The 24,022-nt window shown below is 39.5% G+C and overlaps 1 protein-coding gene across 14 annotated transcripts in view; it reads right to left on the bottom strand.

Annotated features, from left to right (window-relative positions):
- The window catches only part of GULP1 (GULP PTB domain containing engulfment adaptor 1), a 294,296-nt gene that overhangs the window by 201,154 nt on the left and 69,120 nt on the right, over positions 1-24,022 (bottom strand). The gene's annotated exons all lie outside the window — the stretch shown is intronic.

The raw sequence follows: 24,022 nt of genomic DNA, 5'->3' as shown, positions 1-24,022 counted from the left end.
TAAGGGTCTGATCATGCATTACTTGCACATCCAACATTCACACTAGCTTCACTGGGAGTTCGATGTACAGCATACGCGGAATTGGGCCCTAAATCCTTCGGCATTTAAAAATTGATTAGAAGTCCAGATGGGTGGAAGTATAGGCAGCAACACAGTCATTTCCAGATACAATATATTCTGGCCTTAGTTCCATACAAAATCCGTTTAAGCCTTCAGGACTGAAGTACACAGTATTTCCAAAAGATTCAACAAAAAGGATTTTGTAGATTAACATTGAAAATAGAAAATAAAGATGGTCAAGACATTTTGAGTAAACAACTTACACTTTGAAGAGAATCATAAAAATCAAACACAGTCTTTACCAGAAGATAATGGGCAAGAGAAAACAGAATGGCACTGCATCTGCAACTTGTGAACATATGTCAACTTTTCTCACCTAAATATTCCATCCAAAATATATTACACCATATACTAGCCCTTAGACTACATTAAGTTGGCTTGATTTTGTTACACCAATGCTCTGTTACACCAAAGCATAAAGGGGCTTTAAGGTGAGAGAAAAAAAAGCATTCGCACTATCAGAGTGGTTTAAAGGGGATTTAGCATAACAGAATAAGGGCCTATATCGGTAAAGCGTGATGAGAATAGAATGTGTGTGAGAATCAATGTATGTTCAATTTTTAAAGTGTCTAATCTAAGTCATACACATTTATTGTCTATGTGTTACTAGTTAGTAAATTATGGATTGCAGTTTTACATCTGTCCCTATTTTTCATGTAATTAAACAATTTGGTAAAATCCAGCTAGGTTACTGAGTCTTCTCTCCACCACAGACCTAAAAGTGGCAATTCTTCAACAAAAAAACTTCAAAAACAGACTCCAAGGAGAGACTGCTGAATTGGAATTAATTTTCAAACTGGATACAAATAACTTAGGCTTGAATAGAGACTGGGAGTGGATGGGTCATTACACGAAGTAAAACTATTTCCCCTTGTTTATTTCCCCCCCTACTGTTCTTGTCAACTGCTGGATATGGCCCACCTTGATTATCACTATAAAAGGTCCCTCCCCACCTCGCTCTCCTGCTAGTAATAGCTCACCTTTCCTGATCACTCTTGTTACAGTCTATATGGTAACACCCATTGTTTCATGTTCTCTGTGTATATAAAATCTCCCCACTATATTTTCCACTGTATGCATCCAATGAAGTGAGCTGTAGCTCAAGAAAGCTTATGCTCTAATAAATTTGTTAGTCTCTAAGGTGCCACAAGTACTCCTTTTCTTCTCTCCACCAATGCAGGATTGTTTCCAACAAGAGCATTCCCTAATGTACCTGTGTCCAGTATAGTTTCAAAGATCCTAAGCAACAGGGGTTTCACACTTTCTCTTGGGAGACTACTAACAAATCTCACTGTCATTAATTTTTTACCCATCATATTCAGCTTAAATGTTTCCATTAGACCATGGAGCTACAGTAATCTAGCAACTGTCCTAATACAGAATGCACATTTTGATAGTTCAAGGTCAGAACAACTGACTATCATAGTCATGGGCCAAACTGTGATATTCCTGCTTGCAGTGAGTAGTATCTTAACTCCATGTAAAGTCAAGGGGACTATTTGCAGAGTAAGGTACCAACAAACATAAGTAAGGGTTGGCAGTGGGTTCCTATGGATCCCACATCCTGCACAAATCCCCAGTGATCTTAGGAATGGCTCTACAACCTCTTTCACAATCGGAAGGTCAAGCTAGTTCTCTCTGATAGACCCAGGTGAAGGAATCTCTGGGAGACGAATCACACAGAGTATTTTCCCACCCTTGCTAATTTTAACAGGCAAGTGTGTAATCTGGCAAAGAGACAGAGACAGTTTTTCCACCATCCTAAACAATTTTCCTCCCTCCATGAGATTGTAAATCTTTGAGATATTTATGGATGCTCATCAAACACTTTCCTCTGTTCTTATTGACACATTTCATTGTTGTAGCTTCTTCTGATAAGTCATTCTTCCAAACCTTTCTTTATACCAGCTGCTGTTCCCTCAATTTGTCAAAATATTTCAGGCAGTGAGATGCTAAAGTGACAGAATATACCCCCGTGTTCACACCCTACACACAACTGTAACAATTTTTGTACAAGGCAAGTCTTGTGAGGTATTTAAAAATAATAATTCATAATGTTCTGGTCAATAAAATCATGGCAACATTCACATAGCAGCATTATATGTTAAGTTATAAACATAAACTGAGATCATGACTAAAAGTGTGTTTTCCAGAGAAGCCTGGGGAGTGGCCAAACCAGTTCTCAGAGACAAAGGGTAAGTGGACGCCCCAGTCTGGTGTAAACAAGACTGATGCCCATTACCTGTGAAGTGACCATTCTTTGGCAGGAAAGGGGGCAGGGACCAAAAAAATCAACATCTTAGCAAAGAAATAGCATGAGTTCCTTTCCACACAGAAAGAAAAGGAGTACTTGTGGCACCTTAGAGACTAACCAATTTATTTGAGCATAAGCTTTCACGAAAGCTCAAATAAATTGGTTAGTCTCTAAGGTGCCACAAGTACTCCTTTTCTTTTTGCGAATACAGACTAACACGGCTGTTACTCTGAAACCTTTCCACACAGACTGCCTGTAGCCTTGCTCCCAGCTGGAAATGGTTCTCAAAATAGAGACAGGATTATAAAAAGAAGGGACAGACATCCCAAGTCACCCCTTCCCCCCACCCATGAATTCACTGGACCCAAAGAAACAAAGGAAGCGGTCACTGGACTAACGGAGGGGTCCTGACCTAAGAAGTTGGGCCAGTAAGACTGCTGAAAACATGTGGTGAAAAACCTGGTTTAGAATTTAACACAGTTTGTTAAATTAGGCACAACCGTATCTTGCTTTTATGCCTCATTACTTGTATTCACTTAAAATCTCTTTGTAGTAAATAAACATGTTTTATTGTTTTATCTAATTCAGTGTGTTTAAATAGAAGTGTCTGGGAAACTCCATTCCAGGTGACAAGTTGTGTGCATATTATTTCTATTAAAGAAATAACTGACTTAATATAATTTGTCCTGTCCCAGGAGAGTGCTGGGCAGTACAGGACATACATTTCTTGGGTAATATCTGGGATGTGTTGGGGTCACCCAGCAGTATAAGCAAGACTGGTGAGATTCAGAGTATAACTCGAGCGTGGCTGCAATAGCACACAGATACTCAGGGTGTGGACTGCATGCTGACAGGTTGTTGTGAGCGGCCCACATGGAAGGTACTTCAGCAAAGCATTGTAAGGCACCCAAGGTTTCAGGACAGGGGTAACACAGCAGCTCACTAGTCTGAATTGTACCCTGATATGTCACACCTAGACCTGCGCATAATAAAGTTGTCATCTAATCAGTGCTGTAAAATTACCTTTGTAATCCATGAAATCACGCTTCGGCCTTCTCTTTACCTCCATGTTGCATTGCAAACTCATATCTACAATAACTGGATGTTTATTATTGTTCCTACGGATTTCCATGTTTCTCCATCACAGTGAATTCTATGCCTCACTTGATATTTATTGATCAGTTTTATTAACTCCTCATGATCAAACCCTGACGTCTCACTATGGCCCTAATTCAGCAAGATACTTCAGCTTGTGCCTAACTTTAAGCAAATGAGCATTTTCACTGAAGACTAGGCACACGCCTTTTTCCTGACTAAGAAATCACAAAGGGTTTTCCTGAGTAAAGATTAAGGAAAAACTTCAGGTTTAGCCCCAGGTGTTCACACATTCTCTCATAATAGTTATTTTACTAGAGATTGAAGTTATATGCACTGAACAAAAAATGTTCTCTTTTGCAGGCTTTTGCAGTTGTCCATAACATTTCAGAATAATTGCCAGTGGTTCAGTAAGCTCATTAACTAATTAATTCCCTTAGCAACTTACAATGCATATCATTCAGACCTGCTGATATGTACAGTAAAACCGTTCCAAGAATTCCCTTGCCTGCTTTTTAGCAACAGAAAACAAGGGCACCAATACTTTCTCCCTTTTCTTTACTTAGTCTTGTTAAAAAACAAAAGAAAAAAAGCCGAGTAGATCACTTGAAAATCATTGTCAATTTTATTTTCTCTCAGTTACCAGTTGACTTCCTTTCCTTCTAGTGTTATAGACAGCCCTACTATATTCTGCTTTTTTCTCTCCATTGTTCTTATACCCGTAAGCCTTAATAATTTCCATAAAACAATAATTCTGGTACCAATGAGCTATTTTCTAGTACAAGTAAAAGAATAACTGCACACACAATGTTATAGTAGATCAGAAACACATTTTATGTTAGAATTTTCTAAAAGGTACAGAATCCACTACGGTGTTATGTTGTGGAGCCTGAAGTATTTTAATAATTTGAATGTCTTGTTGTACTGCCAAGCTGCGTATATGCCAGTTTTATTAAGTATGTGGTATATCATGTGCCTCCATCTTACTTGTTTTCATCATGATTTCACAGAAATACTGAGATATACATAAATGACCTTCAGCATTTATTAAAATAATGTGCTCTGCAGCTACAAAATATGAAGAGTTGTTTTAATCCTCCATTTAATCATTATGACAGCCCTGAACCTGGTAAGTAAATGCTATGTTCCTGCTCTGATTGTTCAGTATCCTATGTTCAACTTTAGAAGAACTACCCTTTCCGACCATGAACACTTAATTATTTACAGCAGTATACTTATTGTGCTTTTATTCCAAAATTTGTACCATTTAGGACTAAATTGTTGTAGATTCCCAAGGCTAAAATGATCGATAATGGCCACTGATCTGGAGTGCCTCAACTTCAGGATGCCTAACCTAGCCCTGCAGAGCAGAGCCCCTACAACTCTATCTGAAGGCAGTAGCAGCTGCCGATGCTCAGCACCTCTGAATACCAGGACTTAAAACACACCTCAGGCTTATCGTTTCTTTTGCATTAGAACAGGAGCTGAGCTTAGAATCCATTGCTAGAATATGTTTTTAAAACGTAGTTCAAACATAGCTTGACCTCACTGTGAGTGAATGCACTCCTGTATTCACACCCTACCTGGTATTGTAATAATCTGTGTACAAAATATGCCTTGTGAGGTACCATTTGAAAACAAATAACTCACTGATCAATAACATCCTTGGGAAATGTACGCAGCAATCTTGTGTGTAAAGTTATGAAATCCACCCTGACTAATGTTAAAGGCACATGTTCAAACTCATGTAGCACCAATTAAGGGAAAACTGGTCAAAGAGGTCTTATACAAAGGGATGTGTGGTTACCTCAATTTGCATGTCAGCTGTAAACAGAGTCCTCAGACAAGGAGAGAGAAAAGAAAGGAGACAAAGAAAATCTGCACCTCAGCACACACAGGTAAAAGAAAAGAGCTTCTTTTTTACTAGACTCCATATCACCTTATGCTTAGCAGGATAGCACTTTATGAGGGGGGCTGAACTATAGAAGAGAGGGGCAAACACCCCAAGATATCTCTCTTCCGGTCCATCTCCCTCTTTTCACCTAAGACGACAAAAAGAAACAGCTACTGGACTTTGGGGTCGGTGTCCTAACCTGAAGATTAGGTCAGTAATGCTGTTGGAAGGATGTGGTAAGGACTTTACCTTGAATCAAATATACTGGTAGTTTGTTAAGTTAGGCACTAGGAAGTTTAAACAGTCTCAAAAATCATTTCCCAACCCTGGGTGAAAGGGACTAAACCACAGAGCAACGCTTCCATTCCTCTCCTGCAGGCAGAGGGGTGCAATAAAGGATGAAAAGGAGGCTCCGGTATAGATAAAGGTAAGATATCAGCTACAATGCATGCTCCCCCCTACACACTTTTGGAATCCACATAATAGTTCAGGAGGCTCCACAATGCAGGAAGAGTAGAGACAGGGAGCAGCCTCTCTCCACAGAGCTTTCTTGAGAGACCACAGTAGTGACTGTAGAGCTCAGGCATGGACAGGGTGGGAACAGTGGATTTGGGAGCCACTGGATCAGTGTCTCCTCTCTCTTTCCCTTTGTGTGCTACAGTCCTAAATGTCTTACAGTAACTCAAGTACAGTATTTGACATAGCTGGCTGCTGCCAAATTATAAGCCAAAAATTCATTTGCACTGCACTGTTCACGGTCGCTGTCACTTAGATGTCAAGAGTAACATATTATATATCACATTTCATCCCAAAGAACTCTTAAGTGCTTTTGAAACTTAAACGGGTACACAAATTAGACACAGGCCACTGATATTACAGCAACAGACCTAAATGCTTAAAGTATGTGAAAGAAGATGAAGCAGAATCAGCATCAGAGAAGAGCTGTGGTTCTTTGTCTTTTGCTACATTCTTATTTACACTGGAAAGTTGGCACAGCAGCAATCCTCAGAGTATGATCCATGGATCACTAGTGGTTTGTGCAGTACTTGCTGGTGCTCCGTGGAATGGTAGCTGGCCATATGGGACTGGTTCTCCTCATGTCCATCTGCTAAATCACATTAAGAGACTGCTAAATACATTAAATATGTTCCTATTACTTATTTGAGTAATGGTATTTGGTGATTGCGAATAAAGGCAAGGCAGTGTGTACAATCACAGACAGGAAGGGAGATGTCCACAAGACAAATCTGCTTATTAACATGTGCCCACACTATGAAAATGACTAAGAAACCCGGGAGGACAGTAAAAATCCTTCCCAAGCATTCTACTCCCAGACTAGCTCCAATATAACTAAAACATGCTGTTGTAGTTTTAGTTTTCCATCAGCTGAGCCAATTTTAGGAGGAAACATATAGCATTTCAGCCAAAACTGCAAAATCTGCCCTAGCTACAGTATTCTTGACATAATTTCAGAGCAAAGGTTCCAATTCATTTGAACTCTGCTTCTCAATAACTCTTGGATAAACACCCATACTTGATCTGGTAGACACATACAACACACCCAATCCAAATGTTATTCTAACCTCGATTACTTCACCAGAGCAGACTAAACATTTTCTTTGAATGTTTGAGAATTGGAGGGAGGCAACAGTCTCCCCGCCATGAGTCCAGTAATGCAATCACTGGCTTCAAACAACCCCCCTCCAAACTCCCACTGATCAATTACTTCTGCACACTCCTTAACTTCCCTCATTTCTGCCCCACTCCATGCCCACAAACACATATCACTCCCTACTCTTGCAACCCCTTTGGAACTCCACCCCCTTCATTTCTACTACCCTATCGCCACTCCAGTTTATGTCCCCAAAAAGTAACACTCACCATTAGCCCCCGTAATTTCATTCTTCTTATTTTAACACCTTTCTCCTTTTCTGGTTTGCTGGAAATAGTTTAAATGCTCCAACTAGCAGATATAACAGAATTACTATTCTTTTAGGGTCTATCATTCTCATATCTAACTATATAGCATTATCATTTTTATTTACATATGAATAAACTGATGCACAAAAATGGTTAAGTCAAGTCAGTCAGTGAGCCAATAACAAAGCTGGGAAGAGAACCTAGATCTTCTGACTCCCAGCACACCTGAAAAATCAAAATTTACAGGTAGGTCCAAATTCTATCCTCAGTTACCTTTGTTCATCCCCACTGAAGTCACTGGTATTGCACAAAACTTTGTCTTTGGTCCCCCAACATTGTGCGTCTATGAATTCAAGGAAATTTCTTTATGTTGAAAAACAAGTAGGCAATATTGATTTATATTCTCTGGACAAAACTTGAAAAAAGGATGCTTCTTTAAGGTGCTCTCGCTGAACATTGACAGAATGATCTTTTCATCAAAATACACCAGACCAGGTCAATGTCTTCTCCCCAGTACCATTCAATGAGCAGAACATTAATTAAGACACCTCTCAGAAGAGTAGTCTTCTGACTTTAGTCAGTTTTCAGAAATAAAAGCACAATACTCCTATACCAGAAGAGAGCTGAAAATATCACTAACACCACAAGTGGCACAAGAAGCCAGCTATTCAGCATCCAGCTTTGATAAAATTGCTGCTCTATGCCTGAATTGCTACCATATAGCATTTAGTCTGGCAGCATCTTTAGTGCTATAGGTAGTAAGTGGAAGACGTGTAAAAACTCATTTTCTTTAAAATGAATCTAGGAGTCCAAGTTGGTTAAAAATTTCCCCTTTTGACTTGTTGGTCACATAGGGAGGACAATGGTTATTACTAGAAATAAAAACTGAGACTAACAACTACAGGATATCTAAAAAAAATTCCCGATAATGTATGGCATAAATCAAAGCAACAACTACACCACATGAGCACTCTATGCAGTGAGCTGACACTTGCTTTTGACTTCACTTAGTGAATTTGGATTTCTTTTTAAGTGAGACATTTACAGTGGAGTCACATCTTATGTGGGGGTTAGGTTCTAAAGTCAGTGTGTAAAGCAAAAATCATGTATAATCAAAATTACCCCTGAAAATTCCTTAAATCGCCCACAAAGTACAGTATACTATACATGGTTGTGTGTATACTATACAACCCTGTACAGTAATATGTATAAATGTATAATGTATACAGTAATGTACAGTATATAATAAAGAATACATATGCAAAATATAATTTTACAGTAATGTATTTTTAATTACGGGGGTAATTACAGGGGGGTAATTACAGGGGTTCATCAGGGCTTGATATCAATCCAGGAAACGGAGGTGATGGAGAGCTTGGGTGATGGACAGCGAGTCATAGATGAAGTGGTTGGCTCTGATTCAACTTGAGAAGTTGATTGTGTAGGCTCATCTGCTGCTGGTTGTTTTTCCTTGAAAAACATGGTGATCGGCAACTGTCGCTGTTGTCTCTTGAGCTGCTCAAACATTTCTTGATATGGTCTCAAATTGTCCGTAATACTACGTGTGATTTTGAGGCTTTGTTCCATAGAGGGATCGTATTCAGAAATTAAATCATTCAAGTGTTTCGCTGCTTGGAACACTTCAGCAAATTTATGAAGATTCCAACTTGCTGGCTCTTCCTGTTCGTCATCATCATCTTCGTCTTCTGTAGACGATTTTATCCGTTCCTCTACCTCTCCAACAGTCAACGTTTCTCTATGGCTCTCAGTTAATTCTTCAATTTCTCTCTCTCAAATCTTGATGGCATGGATGCTAGATTTGTTGCGGCCATATTTACGTGCCACGTTGGAGACCGACATACTGTCTCTCAATAAGTCCAACACAGCCAATTTTTCCTCCAGCATTGGAACATATCCATGTTTCTTTGGTTGAGCACCAGATGAAGTAGTTGGCTTGCGTTTAGGGGCCACTACAATCACACTTAATGCGGCGAGATGCTCACACTATGAGAGGCACGTGGAAACTGAGACTGAGTGAGTGAACAGCAGATTCATATCTCCCATCTCATGCTCACTAATGCTCATTGAGTGGAATGGTGGGCAGAATCGCCCACACTATTTACAGGTTGTTGTTGTTTTTTTTTTTTTTTGCCGAGCACACGTAGTTGAATTCACGTAAGTTAAATGAGTGCATGATGTGACTCACCTGTATAACAATTCTGTTTTTATTAATTAGTCCTCTTCTCTTCCTTGTATGTCTATTTTCCCTTAAATCAGATGCACAGATAGTCTAGAGTTTTGGAATAAACAGATGTACAAGCACAGTCACCTGTAACTTTTATTTTTCATAATCCACAGGTCTGGATAGGATATAGCTGGCAGGCTCGACCTGCTCATTTCACAGCTTGTATTTTCATTTTCCAGTGGATTTCACTGTTCCCCCCTGGACAATTGCAGCACACTGCAAACCCAAGAGAACACTTACAAAGTTGAAATGAGGTAGACTATAGAAAGATTGCTAATAGTATTGTAGATTATGTATAATTACAGGCATGGCAACTATTAATATTATCAATAACATTATGACATAGACGAATGGTCTGATCAGAGCAGTGGATGTCTTCTTTATGAGAAGCAACATTATGGGAAAGAATAAGAGTTAGTTTTCCCCTTGTCCTTAATCTGTCAATCAGTGTTGGGAAATACCAAGCTGTAAGAGTTAATTCTTAAGAAGGGAAAAAACTTGAAATACAACATAATTTTAATCCCTCTTGGCAACAGGAAATTTTGGAGGACTTTGATACCCACAAAACAGGAAGAATAGGTAGATGACTTTCCCCACATAGAAAGACACCATACCAAAAGTCTAATTGATATTTGAAATTGGGCCGGGGGGAAAAATGGGGGAGAAATAGACTGGTTGGAGTGAAATCTCTTTTTTGTTTTGTTTTTTTGGTTGTGTGCAAAATCTAACTTACTCCCCCCAATGAATTTATTGCTACCAGACACCTGAAGTGGAACATTCAAAAGCTTTTTACATTTGGAATATTTTCCTTCTGGATTCTACTGTGGTTTCTCAGCCTGGATTTCCCCCTTCAAGAGAAGATTGCTGATTCTTCTTTGGGAAGGCATGAGACACTGGACAAAAATTCCTAGTTGCCAGTTTCAGTGATCCCAGCTGTTGCAATTTAATTGTGAATTACATAATTTTTCGTGTTTTCTAAACATCCCAGCTTGCAGCCATTGATTATGTGAGAATCTCAACTTTCATTTAAAAGAAAAATAAAGTTGACTTCCTTCTCATTACTGGGGAGAAAAGTCTGAAAACATTACCTGAATGCACCTGAAGACCCAGAAACCAGAAAGCAAATACAAATAACTCAAAAGATATGGTTTTTAAAAATCTCATGATTTTTAAGTCAATCTCAATTTTGGAGGGGCCTGCCTTGTGACTTTGGAATGCTTGGAGTTGACAGCAGCGTTGCCCTACCCTGAGAGTTAAAATAAGTTTCTCCCTCATCACTGGCCTTTTTACTAGAGTATTAAAACCATTTGGATTCCCTGTCTAGACCACACCCTGTGAGATTATTCCGTTGCACTGATGTGTGTAAGAACTGTTAGCTGGCACAGTAATGTGTATGTGACGATCAGCCACAGTGGCACATGCAGACCAACCAACATCCCTGAACCAGATTTTATTCACTTGTTGTTTGCCTGTTGATGCTGACATATTCTCTGGAGTTTGCTTGTCTACTTGTTTCATTTAAAAGTTCCCGCTTGAAACAACAAAACAAACAGTCCTACAGATGATCCAACAAGCATTATTTACAAACTGTAGGAATGTAGAGCAATAAAGTCTATATACACAGGAAAGAACAAGGCCTAAATATTGATAGTTCAGCTAGGTTTAGCGGGTAGGGAACTGAATGGCACTCAGAAGACCTGAGTTCTGTTCCTTGCTCTAAAACCATGGGCAGCTCATTTCACCTCTCTACACTTCACTTTTCTCATCTGCATAAAGGGGATAATGACTCTGACCTTCCTTTGTAAAATGCTTTAAGATCTCTAGATGAAAATGATATATGAGCCAAGGTGAACACTGACTAAAACCAGAAAAAGAACACCAGCTTTTGGTATCAAACAATTGACAGGTATTTTGAAAGGTAACTTCTGAGGAAGGTAAAATGACAGAAATGAACATATGATTTCACCACCCAGGAATAAATGCCAGTGCCATGGCAGAGTACAGCACTTCCACTCCAATATGTCTCTTTCATTAGCCAAACTTTTTTCAAGATATTGACAAAGAGAAGGAATTGTATTATGGTAGTATCCCAACCAGGGCTCTATTCTATGAGACAGTAGATACACAATGAAAAGATAGTCCCCAACCCAAAGAGTACACAATTCAAGTAGTGATGGCACACACATTGTACCCAAACACCCAGCTAACCCTATTTTTATGTGCACAACCTGAGTTACACATCCCAAATCCACCTTTTGATTCATAAATTGGCTTTGTCTAAGCAAATTAGGTGGAGAAGCAAGCAATTATTTGTCCCTATAAATGGTGATTTATAGAAACAAATGGTTACACATATAGAAATTGTGGCCAGAAAACAGCTAAAAAATTACCTCTAGCGTATTTTCTAGCAGGCACTATAGAAATAAGGTAAAGAGATGTTAAAATAGTTATCTGTGATGACTAATGCTCAGTGCTAAGAATGAGAAATCCTTTGGCATCTGAGGTATGAAGAAACAAACAGAAACAGTATTTGACTGCCAGAATCTTTTTAATCAATGTGTACACTTAAAAAGGACCCATCTATATATATAATTCTATACAGCCAACACCCCAAAAACACTTTAACAAATTAAGTTGATTTAAACAGATCATAGCAGCCTTACCGAGGTCACAGGCACAAGGTAAAACTGATCATTAAAGCAACAAAAAAGAAAGGCGCTGAGATATATTACTCTCAGTATGAAAGAAAATGTATATATTATGCAATATTCTGTATATGCTAGTATCACACATAATAACAGTATCCTGTGGGAAATTGCTAAACAATGTGATAAATTGCATTTATCTGTTTGTTTGTTTGTTTTTAACTGCCTCTCCTGTAATTTTTTTCACGTGGGACTATTTCTATTGAGCCATCCTCGTGGGACTATTTCTAATGCTCTCCAACAACAATCAAACTGCCTCCCAAACATTTTCTTCTTTCTCTCCTGAATTATATTGTATTGTCTGGGCCAAAGACCTGGCCAAAGCACAGGTTTAAAGTCCATTATCCTATGAACCTTCAGGTCTAGAACTGGTGTTTTTGATAGATGAGTGCATTAGAAAGGGAGTGGGAAAATCCTCTGGGATAATGCTTTCGTTTCTAATTTAGCAGTGGTCATCCAGCATAGCCCGCTACTGGCATGCTTGTGTGTAGAGCCCCGTGTGGATACAAAATTTGTTTCTGCATCTGATCTGCAAACATGGTCTGTGGATATCTGTGGATATAAAGTGAATACCACAGATTTGTAGGGCTCTACTTATGAGTACAGAGATGTCACCAATCTGAATTCTTCATCACACAGGATATATGCATCTCCCAATTCAACCCCTTCTAATCCTGTCCTACCCTTCCACAGTTGAGCTACACAGGATCCCTTCCTATGGGGCTCTCTGCACTGCAGAGGGAGGGAGGTTTGAATGTAGGAAAGGGAAGTTAAATTTTGCTTCTGTGTAAAGTGGCCTTCCAAATTTAACAACATGTTTTTATTGTAGATTATATTTACATCACTGTAGAAACATTCCACAGAACATTAAACTTTTACATGAAGCACAACCCTATATGAAGTACCATTATCAAAAGGCAGAAATAAATACAAGGTGAACAACCTTAAGTATACTGAGACCGATTCATCCATCCAACTGCTGTGGCAACACAGACAAAGCATACTGGTAAAATTTTGCCCAAAGAGAAAGAAACAAGGCTAGAAATAGAGCTGGAGAAGGTGGAGAGAAGGCAGGGGCATAGACAGACACATTTTACTTGCTAGAGAAGAGAGATCATTCATTTTCGAGTGGGCACATCTGTCAGTTCAGTATTTCCCAAAACTCAGAGAAATGTAATAATGGATTATCCCCTTCAGAAATTACAGTTTCATTTTTGCTCATCCTGCAGACATGGTTGAGTATTGAACAATTTTCCAAATTGCTAAACTGACTAACCTATGGTGCTAAAAACTGGCATTTAGCCAGAGCCCCATACTGGGGCGGTGCAACAACGCACCTATTCAATCTAATGAATCCTGTACTTAACCTGACTGGTGTCCAAATTGTTTTGTGCATAATAAAGAACATTTGGGACATAACAGGTGAATTAATGCCAGAATTGTGTGTCCAAATATCCATCTATTCACAGGCCTTTCTAAGCACCTCAGACAATAATGGATTTATCCTCACAACTCTCCCATGAGATAGAAAAATATTCCAATTTTCAGATACAGAAATGAGACACAGAGAGACTGGGTGGGTGAATCTGTTTTCAAAATAAGCCACTGATTTTGAGTGCCCAATTTCAGACACCTTTGGCCTCATATTTAAAAGCACAGGACACCCAGAAATATGGTTGAAGTCAATATTCTGGAAATCAATCCTGAGGTCTTGGCAACAAAAAACTGAACACTAAAAAAAAAAAAAAAAAATAAGGCACCCAATACATTATCTCTGGCCACTTTTTAAAAATTGGCTACAGTGACTTGCCCAAGGTAAGACAGCTTTCCACATGCTGTTGATGTTTACCTTCATTTGAATAGAAGATTTGTTTCAAACTCAAACATTTTGTGACAACTCACTTATTCAGTTTGGGCCACGGTATTAATGACAGGGTTACTTTTTTCTCAGTGAGCTGATACTGATAAAACTAATAAAATATTATAGGATAACTTTATATGAGGCAGGCTTACATCTGATAATGTGAGTGAATGTAATGACCCTAATTATATGAATAAATGAAGAGTTTGAGAAGCACAGTTACTTATCATCTGTGATGGGCTCATGTTTCCAGTGTTTGCACTAATGTGAATAAACCAACAAAAGTAGAATTTTTATCCCAGAAAATATAAACTACAGGCACTGTGTTGTAGTCTCAATAAATAATGCCCTTAAAATTTCTATACGATCTTTAAATTACTGGAAATTACACTTTCCCTGTACCTGACTCTGCCTAGAGGAAAAGGGCTCTGAATGTTAAATCACTTTTAGTGCCCTAATACTGTGTTTATTGTTTTTTGCCACTAGGTATTTAGCAATTGAAGAATTTATCTCATCAGATTATAACAGCCTCAAAATAACTAAAGTGTTGGTTCCAAAATAACCTTTAAGGCAATACAGATAAAAAGAACAGATTCTGATACCCAGCTGCACGTGCATTTGGAGTAACTGATGTCAGTGCAAGTTCCTCCATCTTTGCATTCGTGTACTGTATTAGAATCTGGTCCCAAAGTAGCAAAGAAATCTCATAACGCTCCCAAAATGTATGTTATTTAAGATCTTAATTACACATTAGGTTATTTAACTACCTTTAAAATGATAATTACTGCTGTTATATAAACTGAAGACGCATAAATGTGATGTCAAAATGTGTAAGTTGCTGAATCAATACAACTGTTTATGAAAAATGGCTTCATTATTACAGCTGGACAATTATCTTCATTGACACTTTTTCAACTGCAAAGCATTGGCAAGGTCTAGAGATCAGCCCCTGCCATCTGCACATGAATATGTATTGAGTATTCATTTGCTCAGTAAAAGAGTAAATAGTTACAACTGAAACATATAGAACACAACAGAAAAATAAGTCATAGCTATCCAAGGATTTCCATCCTACGGACTTTTGAAGCTGTCCAGGAGAGAAAGCATTGTGGTCGACTTTTTAGAAGACATGGTTCTGACATTGATTTGCTGCACAACATTGTGAAAGTCACCCGGACCCACTTTTTAAACAGCTTTAACCCATTGAAACTGGGTGCCCTACTTAAGACTCCTATGGCTTGATTTTACCTTCATTAGGGCATGTAACTGAGGGCACAACAGGCACTTAACCTTCAGCCAGCATTGATAAAGCTAAAAACATCAGCAACTGCCCTCCCACTCTTTTCTGCTAAAATCAGGCCCTAGATGTGTCTAACTGGATGCCGAATAACTGAGACACTCATATTCTGTGGCTACTCAAGAATTTTGGGTTTAACCTCTTTATGCCTCAGTTTCACCAGCGGTAAAAAGGAAAGAATACTGTCACACAAAGGTGTTTGTTAGGATTTTGAGATCCTCTGATGAAAGCTGCTTATGGACGTGCAGCTGTTTTCATCTGATGGTCCCACAAAAGCAATCATTGCTAAGGTCAGCATCTCCTAAGAGAACTACTTTAAGAGAATGGACATTGATGGGTAAACTGAACACTGTGGAACTGGAGAACAGAATGAATGAAACAGTGAGCCCAGAGAAGATAGCCTAGTGTTCAAGAAGGAAACATAAGGACCTGCAGAAGAGACTTGGTCTGTCTTCCTGGATCTGTATCACTAATATGTCACTCGACACAATATAATGGTATGAAAGAGATGAGGCAGATGAGGTCTAATTTTTTATTATACCAACTTTTGTTGGTGGCAGGTACAAGCCTTAGGTTTGGTCTACACTACAGAGATAGGTCGACGTAAGGCAGCTTATGTTGGTTGGCTCTGTGCTGTGAAATTGAGCCCAGGTGGGGCTCACAGCTGAGACTGTTACCCCTGGGCAGATGGGGAGCTGCGCTGGGAGCCCCGAGTGGCTGTCAGTGCCCCACACTCAGCTGTCCGTGCTCCACAGTCCCCCACTTCAGTTGGTGCAAGCGCTCCTGATGAGGATTCACTCCACCAGCAGAAGGAGAGTAGCCTGGACACCAACAGCTGATTGAATTACTGTGTTGGCTGTAGATTGATCTAAATTAAGTGGACCTAATTTTGTAGTGTAGACAAGCCCTATATAGAGCTAAACAAGGCTCTTCTTCAGGTACGGGAGAAGAAGCAGAGAGTCTGAGCTAAATACAAATTGGGACAGATTGTTAAGCCCCAGCCCGGAGCCCCCTCCTGCACCTTGAACTCCTTTCTAGCCCCACCCCGGAGCCCGCACCCCCAACCAGAGCTGTCACCCCTCCCACACCCAACTCCAATTTTTTGAGCATTCATGGCCCACCATACAATTTCTATTCCCAGATGTGGCTCTCGGGCCAAAAAGTTTGCCCACCCCTGCTTTAGAAGTAAGCGGGTAAGGCACTAACTATGAGCATGTGGGTGAAAATGATACAAGTGGTGAAGAGCATGCACTTCATGAAGATGCTAAAAGAAAGAGGATGCATTATATTTGCTATTGGATTCATATGGTGAACAGGTGTTGTCAACGTGAATTATAAAGGGAAGCCACTGTATAGCTAGATGATAAAAATCGGATGGTATGAATTTTGAAATGGCTAGTGAAGGCCATACAACAAACCAAGTGAAATGCAAGAAATCTCCTGGCATGTTTCAAATAGAAGAAGAAAAGTAGCAATGGATGGACAGGTTTCAAGAGAAAAGGAGAGCGAAACACAGAGAGATCACAAGATACGGATAGCAGAACTTCAGACCTACAGAAACATTATTTTTAATATTTGTTTAACTAGGCTAGACTACATACAATGACTTCACTAGCCATTTAATTCTTAACTAAACTAAGACACAATAGATACAATAGAGATATCTAAAGTAAAAAACAAAATTGTGCAGGCAGAGGAAGGATTTTTTCTCTTTTCTTGTGTAAAATGTAAGTTTTCTTTTTAGTGCTACAGGCATACCTTTGTATATCACCATCACTTAAAAAGCTTAGATTCTTCTGTTAGAAATTTAAGTAGTTTGTCAGATTCAGAGAGGTTTACTAAATGTTAATGCAAGTCATTCTGCTGCGTACTTTGCACTGTATATTCCTACTCAGCAGACTCAGCTGAACGCATTAGAATCTTGTACCACAACCAAATATATCAAACTAAACGTCCACTAGAAGAGATCATCTATGAATTAGCATATGAAGTGGTGAAGAGCCTTCTATGATGAGATTACTGGTTCTGTGGATGAAGGGAAAGCAGTGGATGTATTGTATCTTGACTTTAGCAAAGCTTTTGACACCGGTCTCCCACAGTATTCTTGTCAGCAAGTTAAAGAAGTATGGGCTGGATGAATGCACTATAAGGTGGGTAGAAAGTTGGCTAGATTGTCGGGCTCAACGGGTAGTGATCAATGGCTCCATGTCTAGTTGGCAGCTGGTGTCAAGTGGAGTGCCCCAGGGGTCGGTCCTGGGGCCGGTTTTGTTCAATATCTTCATAAATGATCTGGAGGATGGTGTGGATTGCACTCTCAGCAAATTTGTGGATGATACTAAACTGGGAGGAGTGGTAGATACACTGGAGGGCAGGGATAGGATACAGAGGGACCTAGACAAATTGGAGGATTGGGCCAAAAGAAATCTGATGAGGTTCAATAAGGATAAGTGCAGGGTCCTGCACTTAGGACGGAAGAACCCAATGTACCGCTACAGACTAGGGACCGAATGGCTAGGCAACAGTTCTGCGGAAAAGGACCTAGGGGTTACAGTGGACGAGAAGCTGGATATGAGTCAGCAGTGTGCCCTTGTTGCCAAGAAGGCCAATGGCATTTTGGGATGTATAAGTAGGGGCATAGCGAGCAGATCGAGGGACGTGATCGTCCCCCTCTATTCGACATTGGTGAGGCCTCATCTGGAGTACTGTGTCCAGTTTTGGGCCCCACACTACAAGAAGGATGTGGATAAACTGGAGAGAGTCCAGCGAAGGGCAACAAAAATGATTAGGGGTCTGGAACACATGACTTATGAGGAGAGGCTGAGGGAACTGGGATTGTTTAGTCTGCGGAAGAGAAGAATGAGGGGGATTTGATAGCTGCTTTCAACTACCTGAGAGGTGGTTCCAGAGAGGATGGTTCTAGACTATTCTCAGTGGTGGAAGAGGACAGGACAAGGAGTAATGGTCTCAAGTTGCAGTGGGGGAGGTTTAGGTTGGATATTAGGAAAAACTTTTTCACTAGGAGGGTGGTGAAACACTGGAATGCGTTGCCTAGGGAGGTGGTGGAATCTCCTTCCTTAGAAGTTTTTAAGGTCAGGCTTGACAAAGCCCTGGCTGGGACAATTTAATTAGGGATGGGTCCTGCTTTGATCAGAGGGTTGGACTAGATGACCTCCTGACGTCCCTTCCAACCCTGATATTCTATGATTCTATGAATGTTACCAGATTTCATAGAAATAAAGCACATTACATATGTGCACAAAATGGTACATTTTCATGGTTTTAGAGATGTACCGGTGTGATGAAGTGAGTTTTCAGAGGGCTTAACATATTGCTGGAAACCAAGATACACTGACCTCATAATGAGAGGGGAGCAATGAAATTCTAATAGTGAGTGAGAAGTGTGTTTATTCCAGGACTGAGATGCCTATATCTCAAAATTTCATGTTGTAAACAATACTGGGATAAAGCAAAGATGGTCTATAACATTGTGAAAACAATATATTTTTAAAACTTTGTTAAAATCAATTTCTCAACCAGTAGTGAGAAGTTTATCACTGCCTCAAAACCTGCAATATATGATGAACTCAAACTTCTCTATCTAACCTCCTTATATAAAAAGTAATACTTCCTGCATGCCCTCATCACAACCAACACCAGTAGATAGTACCAAAGCTAAAAGATGTGAATGTATTTCCAGCTGAGGGTTGCAATTTAGTTAATTATCACAAGTACAGTATGTCCCTTGCCACTGAAAATGCAAAAAATGTTACAGAATGGCAAAGTAGCAAAGATGAAAAAAGAGTTTTACTAGATGTCTTCCCCAGAGACACACATCACTAAAATAAGACTGCTCCAAAATCTCTGGAATACATTAATGCCATAATCCTTAATATATTCCCTTCTGAAACTTCAGTCTTGAGCTCCCCCCAGAAACTTCCATCCCAAGGCTAAATCCTTCAGCACCAGTACAAGGACAGAGCAGGCTGCATCAATCCCTATGCACCCACTTTCCAGTTTACACTGAAGTGATTCAAATCTCCTTTCTCCTTCCACACCAGATACAAGTCCATAGTGGCAATTCTTTTTTCAGCATTTCCCACACAATCACTATACAAATCAATATATCTTAAGTGGTAAAAATATAAAAGTGCAGTAAGGTTGACGATTTTTCATTTAAATTCAGATACAAACTTATTTCACATTTTCCTCCTTCATAAACACTTAGATGCCAACTCTATAAGATGTTTCACCTGCTAGTACTGTAGTGGCTTAATTAAAACCTAATTTGTTCAGTCTAATTTTGCTACTTCCTTTCCTTCTGACTTTTGCTGTATTTTCAGTTGTATTTCCTAAAGACTTGCATTGTTTTTTGATGCCCGGGAATCACGCTTTAGTACTGCAAAATAAAATCAATATGCTTGAAATTCAGATTCATACCAGATGGCTTTAGTAAGCCCAGCTATTGCTTTCCACCTTTGTATAAACCAATACAGCAAATGATATTATATATAGTGTTTCATAAGACAAAAGAGATCAATATTCATTGTCATTAGCTCAAACTGTAAGAACCATTGTAAGGGCAACAAAAGCAAGAGAAACAGCACAGAATGACTGCATGTGCCCAAGTGCCCTGGAGAAGGCTACTACTGTAGATCTCTACAAAGCATTTCATTGGAAAATAAGATGCCAGTGGCATAGGCTATAGACACTGTATATCCATGTAACCCAAAATTGGGATTAAGGAGAGGGTCACATCTGCTAATCCCTCTTCCCCCACCACCTTAGAGCAGTCACACAGGGCTTTTAGTTTGGAAGGTATGATTCCCAACACTGCAGGAATATTATCTGAGCACTGCCCTTTTTGGTTATACTTGCTTTTTTAGGAAATAATAAGATAAACAAAATAATTAGGAGCGAGGTAAGTATTTTAAGATTTCTACTTAGGACCTCTAAATCAAAGGCACAACTTCTATTCCCTTCAATGCAAGCAGGACCTGGCCTGTACTGTATAGACAAACCAAATTTAAAATGTAGTCAAAAGAATAAGACATGAAATCATCCAAGATGTTCTTACCACATAGAGAAAGCCACGGTTTAGCTCTAATTAGTAAAGATTAGTTATTATTATGTTTGAACTAAATGTATAATCAATGCAATAAACAAATGAACATATTTCTTCATGAACACTGGTACCTCTTCCACTGCTAGTAGACTCAAAACAGTACTTATCAGTGCAGCACAAATTCTGGCATTGCAGACTCTCTGTATTGCACTACATCTAAACTACTGTATGACAGGCAGTTGAGCAACTACCAGCTTCAATTTGCTCCTCCCATTGATATAGATTAATAGGATCAGAGACAGGAGAGGGATGCACAGAAACTGGAAAAAAGCAGCACATTTACACCAGAGAAAGTGCATGTTATGAACTGCAATAGGAACACAAGTTAGCAAAGGATAAGGCAGCACAGTGCATCAGCAAGGGGTCGCTTCAGCCCTTGGACAGGTGAAATCCAGAGCCCCTAGTGGGATTTCCAAAAGGTGTAATTCTTGACTTGATTCTGCAAGTCCAGGGCACTTGTATTATTAACATCAATGGGGGAGGAGTTAGGCCAATACTGAGTTCTTTTGAAAATCCCACCCTCAGTCTTTAATATCAGAGAGAGAACCACATGTCCAAATATTGATCACTCTTAAATAAATATAAATGAGAAGGAAAACAACGGATTGAACATAAAAATCTTTTTAGTGAAGTTATCCATATGAAAATTATGGTACATAAATAAGGAATAAAAGAAAGAGGACAGTCATTTTTTTCAATTTTTACTATCATAAAAGAACTCTCATCCACAGCTCTAAGAGCCCTTGATATCTTTTAAAAATACACAAACAGAAAAACCCATGAGCAAATACCCTGGAAACAACAACATTTAATTTAACCACTCCACAGATTCCCATACTGCTACCTGTCACTCACCTCCAGATAAGCAAGGGAGAAAAGATGGCCCTTGCATCTTGCCCTAATGGATACAGACTACTACTCACCAATGGGCGAGGGAAAACAAGTTTGAAAGGAGCCCTGCCAGTGGCACCCTCTGTTTTATCCCAAAGGGGCTCCAGCATAGGCACCTTCTTGGTATGTTTTTCCCAAGGAAAAGTGGGAGATCCTTAGAGTTTGGAAGCTTAAGTACAGGCTTCTATTGATATATTAAAATGCTATAGCCAGTGCTTAGGCAAACAACATGTCATTTTTCATTTACTTCTAAAAGCCACTGAAATCAATAGGAACCTTTTCCTGAGTTCAGTGAGTATTGGATCAGACCCTTACAGCATTCAAGCATGTGCATTTTACTGTGAATTCATTGCTGGCCTTTTTATAAAATGAAAACATTAATGTTAAACACAAAATGTGACAGGTTACCTGTGTTGTTGTGTTTAGTCAGACCATGTTAATACTTATTATAGAAATATCTGATACATTTCAAAACCATTTTTCATTTGCCACACTTAGAATCATAGAATATCAAGGTTGGAAGGGACCTCAGGAGGTCATCTAGTCCAATCCCCTGCTCAAAGCAGGACCAATCCCCAACTAAATCATCCCAGCCAGGGCTTTGTCAAGCCTGACCTTAAAAACCTCAAAAGGAAGGAGATTCCATCACCTCCTTAGGTAACGCATTCCAGTGCTTCACCACCCTCCTAGTGAAAAAGTTTTTCCAATCTAATCCTCCCCCACTGCAACTTGAGACCATTACTCCTCATTCTGTCTTCTGCTACCACTGAGAATAGTCTAGATCCATCCTCTTCGGAGCTCCCTTTCAGGTATCTGAAAGCAGCTATCAAATCCCCCCTCATTCTTCTCTTCTGCAGACTAAACAATCCTAGTTCCCTCAGCCTCTCCTCATAAGTCATGTGTTCCAGCCTCCTAATCATTTTTGTTGCCCTCCAGTGGACACTTTCCCATTTTTCCACATCCTTCTTCTATTGTGGGGCCCAAAACTGAACATAGTACTCCAGATGAAGCCTCACCAATGTCAAATAGAGGGGAACAATCATGTCCCTCAATCTGCTGGCAATGCCCCTACTTATACAGCCTTCTTGGCAACAAGGGCACACTGTTGACTCATATCCAGCTTCTCGTCCACTGTAACCCCTAGGTCCTTTTCTGCAGAATTGCTGCCTAGCCATTTGGTCCCCAGTCTGTAGCAGTGCATGGGATTCTTCCGTCCTAAGTGCAGGACTCTGCACTTGTCCTTGTTGAACCTCATCAGATTCCTTTTGGCCCAATCCTCTAATTTGTCTAGGGCCCTCTGTATCCTGTCGCTACCCTCCGGTGTATCTACCACTCCTCCCAGTTTAGTGTCATCTGCAAACTTGCTGAGGGTGCAGTCCACGCCATCCTCCAGATCATTAATGAAGATATTGAACAAAACCGGCCCCAGGACCAACCCTTGGGGCACTCCACTTGATACCAGCTGCCAACTAGACATGGAGTCATTGAACAGTATCCGTTGAGCCCGACGATCTAGCCAGCTTTCTATCCACCTTGTAGTCCATACTTCTTTATCTTGCTGGCAAGAATACTGTGGGAGACCATATCAAAAGCTTTGCTAAAGTCAAGGAATAATACTTACCACGAAGGAAAGAGATAGATAGCATCACTTCACTAATTATGACCTACTCTTCTCAAAGAATTTCTGAAACCAACCTAAGAAATTGTTTGTGTTTTTCTTTTGCTATTTTAGTGTCTCTAGTGTAACACATTTACAATTTGAGCCTTAAATACAGTTTCACCACAGTTTAATGGGATATTTCTCCGTGCATTGGATGGGTAGGGAAACAAGCCAAATGGAGGTAAAGAATTAGACAATGGTGCAGATTTATCCCAGAGAACACTGATTTTGTGACTATATAAAGACAGATGTTAGGCCCGCCAACAAGAGGATTCAGTTCACACAACTTTTGTGATGTCGGATAGTCTTTGTGTACAGTGATTCAGTTCAGCTCAGTTTACATTATTGCACATTATTTCAGAAGTCTATTCAAAAAGCCTTCTTAGAGCATCCTGGCCTTTTACTCAGATTTTCTTAGCATTAATCTAAGGTTTTTGAAAGCACACTCTGTGATACCTTCAAAACAACCTTGCCTTGTACAGGTTGATAATGCTGAATGACTCTCAGATGACAAATTGTCTCAGTGACTTTTTTCTGTCTTTTTAAAACACCTGAGCTACAGCTTAATGCAAATGAAAAGCATTTTCAAAGTAAACCCCAACATCCATACATACATCAAATTAATTACGTATTTCAACTGTTGTCAACAACTGCTAAAATACATTAATTAATCAGGAAATTCGCTCCTGAGAAATCAACAAAATACACTCTATATACATTAATAATTACCGAGATGTTATGATGAAACTGATATTCAGACATGACCAAATCAATTTATTTACTTACTTATCCAGAACTTTTAAGGTAGTTTTATTTAATTAAATCAACAATTGGAAAATGCTGGGGTAAGTCCATTTTTAACTGAATCTAAGTTTCCATAGAAATAGAGCTTGACACAAATCAAAGAGTCTGACACATGTGGGTGACCATGTGCCACTGGCATTGCCTGCAATCAGAT

Source organism: Lepidochelys olivacea (assembly GCF_965140295.1).
Source record: "Lepidochelys olivacea isolate rLepOli2 genome assembly, chromosome: 11".
Classification (NCBI taxonomy): Eukaryota; Metazoa; Chordata; order Testudines; family Cheloniidae; genus Lepidochelys; species Lepidochelys olivacea.
Note: the sequence above shows the minus strand (reverse complement) of the source record. Positions and strands in the feature narration are given on the sequence as shown.